This window comes from Camellia sinensis, chromosome 5, assembly GCF_055761805.1.
Source record: "Camellia sinensis isolate YWXY chromosome 5, ASM5576180v1, whole genome shotgun sequence".
In the NCBI taxonomy this organism is placed as follows: domain Eukaryota; kingdom Viridiplantae; phylum Streptophyta; class Magnoliopsida; order Ericales; family Theaceae; genus Camellia; species Camellia sinensis.
Window position 1 is genome coordinate 41,362,765 of NC_138965.1, and position 6,499 is coordinate 41,369,263.

A 6,499-nucleotide genomic window follows, 5' to 3' on the forward strand; every position below is an offset into this window, starting at 1 on the left:
GTCTTCTGGTATTGAGCATACCAATTTCCGATGGTCTCCAAGGCACATGAAGATTCTATTTTGTTTTCATTTGAGTATTTTGTGAGTTTATTTTTTTTTATTTTTTTTTTTGTTGCAATATTTTCCTCCTCCTTCTTTCATTCAGTTTGTAATTATTTATTCAAAGTGTTGTAATAATTTCCTGTCCCGCTTCTCTTTATCTCGTTCTTTATTTGCTTTCCTTATTTGTGAATAAACACCATATTTTTCTTTTCATCATATCCATGCTTTACATCCATGTTTCATGCATCTTGATTCGGCTAAGTTTGCATTTGTGGATGTATTCAATTCCTATGTGTGATTATATGCGCTACCTCATGTTCATGAGATGATTCACATGTCATGTATTATAAGTCAAATCTTTAGTTGCATCTCATGAGTGAATTGCATTAAGATTGTTATATATAAGATCTTACATATTTTGCTAACTTTGTTTTGTAGCTGTTCGCGGGACGTTGGTAAACATGTATGTTTTTATGCTTTAGCATCCCGCTTGTGTGTATTTTTCTTACTATGTTTAGCATCCTACCATGAGACTATTTGCTTACGTGATATAACTATATGAATGCCAATGGATGGAGATTGTGTCACTTAGTTGGAATGATATTGATGTTTCTTGTTTGTGAACTCAATATCTTTGAGTTGTACATCTTCAAAACTCTTTCAAAACACATGAAATCAAGTTGTTCCAAAATGAATGACATAGTCTATACTTGTTTGTTTCATATAGTAAATTTTAGGATTTATTAAATAATAAGAATATGAACATACAAGGTAAATAAAACTAATATCATGGTTTAATAGAGTTCGATCTTTTGATTGGGTGAACGGGGGTGCTCAATTAATGACATTTCCCTCTCATATATAAGGTTTTGAGCCAAGCATCATTGGTTACGACGAACAGTGGTCTTGGCACGAGTCACAGGTTTTCTAATTTTTCTAAAATATTAAGTGGCGACTCTAAGACCTGGTGATATAGTCCATTTCTGACAAAAGTTTTTACAATAAAACGGATTTTCTATAAAATTTTCCAAAACTAGACTCTCATGTATGTTTCGCATTGCACTTGTGAGACTAGATCAAAGAAATCGAGGGTCTGAACTGTTTAACACACACGGGTACTCCCCCCTCCCTCGAGCAATGTTACAAAGAGGTTCAATTTGTGTTAATAAATTTGATTATGTAATTTTAACAAGGGTTAAAACCAAATTTATATTTTTAAGATGCATATTTTAGCAACTGTATTTCATGCATTTTAAGACCAATATATTATTGATCTTGAAAAAAAAATGTCGATTTTCTTCTTATTTAAAAAATGCATTGCCAACTAAAAAAATATCCATCTAAAAATGAAAATTGAATTATTATGTTCGTTATAAATTCTTTTTGATTAAGAATAACAGAAACATGATAATTTTCATATTTCATAGTTACCGATTGACCTTTTGCCAATTTTAATACAATTGGATTTTCAGTTAAAACCCATTTGTCTGGAGGTAATACTCCAGGTTTTGCCAAACTATATGAAGTACCAGTGTCAACTAATGCATCAATAGTATAAGAATAATAACCCGGAAAGTTAAACAATAATTCAATAAATGAATTAATGGGGCTAACTTCAACAGTTTTTTCAAAATTTTAATGAGATCTTTTTCTCATATCTTCATTTATTTTTTCGATTATTTCTTCTACTCCATTTTGGAGTTCCTCTTCGAATAGCCCCCGTTCCTTTAATTTCGCATATAAAATGATGGAGAGATTATTGAGAGAAGCCATTTTTAGGTTTTTGTTATTCTTCGATCGATATCTTTGATGAAGATTTATTGGTAATAGGCATACTTATTGTTTTGTATCCTCCTATTTTTTCATTTGAACTTTCTTGTACACTAGATTCTTTAATGATAATCTTATCTTTATTTTTTGTTCTTTCTAGGCTACTTGTAGAATTAGATCTAGTAAAAAGAATTGATTTTCGTCTAGGTTTGTCTAAATAAACAACACCTCTGTTTTCTCGAATTGTTAAATTTTTGAGATTTTTTCGATCTATAGTTTCTTCAAAAACCCATTTCTTAGGCCATGATAATTGTTTTACATTAACCTTTTTGGATTGAAATCTTCGAGTGTGAGTACTCATGTTTTCAAATAGCTCTACTTCAGATACAGGTTTACTACGAGGATTAACTGTATTAACCATTCTATGCATAAGCTTGTAATTAATAGCAATATTTTGCTTTTTATATCAAGGTTTTGCATACCTTGAGTTTTATTTTCAATTCTAATGCTCGATTAAGATTAAAATCTTCCAATACCAAGAAATAATTTAGTTTGATAATGTAGACACCCCATTTTTGACCGTCCTCAAGACTTGGACGTCACCGTTTGAACACTCGGTGATCATCCATGTTCGTGTTCGTCTTGAGTTCTCGGAGGTCTCGGCTACGCGCCTTGCCTCAAGACCTCTCGACTTGCCTGTTTTGTGTTTGGTTTTGCACCAAACACTTGTGTTTTGCTTTTGAGGAGCAGGGAATGGCTTGTTGGCCATCCCCACATCTCACCGGCCATGGCTTGAGGCCACTGGCCATTGTTTTGTTGCCATCGGCCAAATGCTTGGTCGGTCGACCATTTATTTGGTCAATTTGGCATTTTTGGCTGGCCGATCACTGTGCATCTGCTTTTGGCAGATATTTTGTGCCAGTTGTGCTAGCTGGCACCCACTTTGCACCTCCTCCATATACGTGTATGGAGGGATCTCACTCTTGCTTAGCTTGTTTTGTAAGCTTTGCAAGAGTGATCCTCTATAAAGGGAGGCCTTCTCCTCCCTCCTCAAGGGTTAGAGGGTTGAGTTCCAGAGCTCTGGATTAGGGTTAGCATGGTTGTATCTATTCTATCTCTATATCTCCCTCTCTTCCATATTGTGTGTGCATTAAGGTGTTTTGTTCATAGTTTTGCACACAAACACCTAGAGTTACACTTTCCTTTGGCTATTGAGGTACTAAGGAGTAATTTTTAGAGTTTTTGAGTTGATCTAAGCTTGGAGAAGGGGTTGGAGTGGTCCTTGTGAAGAAGGTCTTCAAGGGTAAAAACTTTACCCCTTTATTCCCCATTTTTGCATAGGCTTTTAGCCATCCTTGCATCTGTTTTTAAGCTTAACTTATAACATATAAAAATTATGATTTTAAGTGCTTAAAATAGTTGTTTAAGGTTACTTTGGTGTTTGGGGTTGTTTAACCCCTCTTAGGCCTTGTTTGGCCCCATTTTTTGTGCTATTTTGGTGAGCTCCGAGACCACCTTATTTAGGCCTCCTCACCACTAAAATCCAGAGGGATTTCAGTGGTGCGGATGGTGCTTTGAGGTCCTAAGGAGGAGAGGGTCATCCCCTCTCCTTGTTGTCTTCAAAAGTTGTCATTTTAGCCTCATGTGTGAGCACCATTGTTGAGTTCATGTTGGCCATGTCTTAGCTAGTATTTGTGCTTATTTTGCCATGATATAGCACTGTTTTAAGTTGATTTAGACACACCATGCATGCTTAGCATACTTGTCTTGTAATGCCATGAAATTGCCTTAACATGCTTTGTGCTTTGAGCTTTGAGCCTTGTTTCTAGCATGATTTTGGCCTAGCTTTGTGAAGCTTTTATGCATGTTTTGGTGTGCTTGAGGTCTGTTTTTGGTTGCTCGGGTTATCCATGCTTTGCTTTGTATAGTTACCATACAATCTCCCTTATAGGCCTTGAGTGTTGACCCCTCTAGCATGCTTTACTTGCTTTGTTTCAGTGGTTTGGAACCACTTATCATGTCATTTTAGTCCTTGTGGCATGCTTGTATGTTTGCATTTGATGCTCCTTTAATGCTTCAAGAGGTTGGTGTCTTATGCTCCATGTTTGGACCCTTTTGCATGCCTTTAGACTTAGGACATTTAGATGCCATCTAGGTGTGCCTTTGACCTTGTTTTGGTCTACCTTGGGGTGGTTTTGAGTCCCCATGGCCCTTTGGGACTTGCTTCATATAGCTATGGTTTAAGCCCCTTGGCTTACCTTGAGTTTTGGACATGGTTGCATGCCTTGCTTGCATTGATAGGTTGATTTGGCATCATTCCACATGTATTTTCAGAGCTTGCTATTCTTGCCATTAGTCCATGTTTATCCTCTTTTAAGTGTGCCTAAAAGTTGCTTCTTTATGCTTAAGAGTTAGGCCATGTGTGCATGCATGTTTGTATGTGTTTTGGCCTTCATTTCCTTAGCATTTGGCCACTGTTTTGGACCTGGTAGAGAGCTGTCCATCTTGGTGTGAGTCCCTCCTTTGCATGTTGTTGCATTCTCACCTTGTGTGTTGTTGCATGCTTGGCCTATCACATTTGCTTAGCCTATCACATGTTGTTGCATGTTTAATTGTGCATTTGGCGTGCATCTTTAGTCAAGTTGTTTAGCATGTTGTCACATGTCTTGCATACTTGCATGTTTAAATTACATCTTGCATGCTTGTTAGTTTGCATAGTTGTTACATGCCTCGCATGCTTGTTTGCTTAGGTTGTGTGCCTAGTGAACATTGCATGTTTGCATACTTGCCCCCATCCTCATATTGCATACTTAGCTCGAATGCTTAGGTTGCATTTTGCATGCATACCTTGCCTCTTGAATCACCATGATAGAGGTTAGGTCCATTATTTGTTTATGTGCATTTCATTTGACATTGAAATGGCACACTTGGCCTCTTTGGCCATTGCGTATTGAAATGCGCGATTGATGGCCCGAGGGTCGAGGACCATCCTCCTTTGAGTCATGAACATGATAAGGAGGGTGTTGGTGCACACATTTGCTTGAAATGTATTGCCATGCCATGTTTGTCCTCTGCTGCTGTCAAAACAGGATTCTGCAGGCATATATGGTCGGCCGACCATCTAAAGTGCCGATCGACCAATGATGGATGGTCGAGAGCTGAATATTTGGTCAATGACCCTTCTACCATGGTCGGTGATGTTTCCCCTTGGTCGGTGATGCTCCACAGTGTTCAGAGAGTGTTCCTTGGGACTTGTGCAACTTTCAAAAGAGCAGAGCAGGGTAAACAGAGGCAGCTTGAGCATGGTGACGGATTTCGGAGCAAACCCGAGCACGCATGCATTGGACCCTCTTCCCGAGGCTGTTTTATTGTTTTCTTAGCTTAGTTAATTTGCTTAACTAGTTAAGTGGTTTATAATAATTAATTAGCTTGTAGGTTAATTAATTTTTATTATTCTTTTGGTCCCTCCAAGCGAGGGCGAATGTGTAATAAGTGTGGGTGTGTGTGTGTATGTCTTCCAACTCCCATTTCTTTCTCCCTTTTACTTACCCACTTTTGATGGTTAGTACTAGGGCATATTTAATTTAGCATACCTTATGCTATGCATGCATGCATTCATTCATCAGTATTGCATGCACCGGGCTCAGCGCATCATGCTAAATGCACAGTATTTTAGATCTAACTTGAATACATGTTACTTGTTGCATTCCACATGCCACTCTTAGATTAGCCGAGCCTATTCTAGATTGCATTTTGCCTGTGATGCATTAACCATTTAACATGAACTTGGATAATACGTTTGATTGCTAACATGTTCTTTGTTTTGGCTCAAAGTACGCTGTAAGTATTTATGCTTTAGCATTTCGCATGAGTGTGAATGTTAACATGACAGCATGCTTACAATGTGGCTATGTGCTTATGTGATATTACTGCCCGAATGCCTGTGGGTGAAGGTTGGATTGCTTGAGTTGGAACAACTCGTTGAAATCCGTATTTTAGCCTACTTGCGAGTAGCAAATTTCAAATCATTTTCCGAACAAACAGATATGCAATGTTTTGTTCCAAATTAGGCGATCTAGTCTATATTTTTGTATTGTGCGCATCACATAGTAAGATTAGCTAATTAATCGGAATAAGAACACATAACGTTTTCAAAACTAGATATCATGGTTAGAAGAGGCCGATCTTCGGATCGGGCGAGCGGGGGTGCTCATAGCTGACCTTCCCCAATCTTACCCAAGTTCCCGAGCCGAGGTAACTTTGGTGATGACAGACACATGGCCTTAGGCAAACGAGTCAGGGTTTCCTAAATTCCCCCATAAAAAATATATAGGTAGCGACTCTGTATCTGGCAAAGTAGTCCATGTTTGGCACTTCTTTCTAAAAATCTGTTTTCTCAAAACGATTTGCCGGATTTGGACTCTTTGGTTCAGATTTAGAACCGTGACAATTTGAGTGTTGAACTGTAGTGAGCCCAGTGACGAACAAAACGGGATTTCCCTTCCGGGACGTTCAGGGGACGTCTACAGTCTCTGGCGACTCTGCTGGGGATTTTAGAGAGCTTGACTCGAACTCGTGATATCTTGTTTTGACTACACTCATGTGTTTCTTTGTATTGCATGTTCATTGGTGCGCCTAAGTCACAGTGTTTGCCGTCTGCTATTCCTGAACGGTTTGCCAGAGGCTC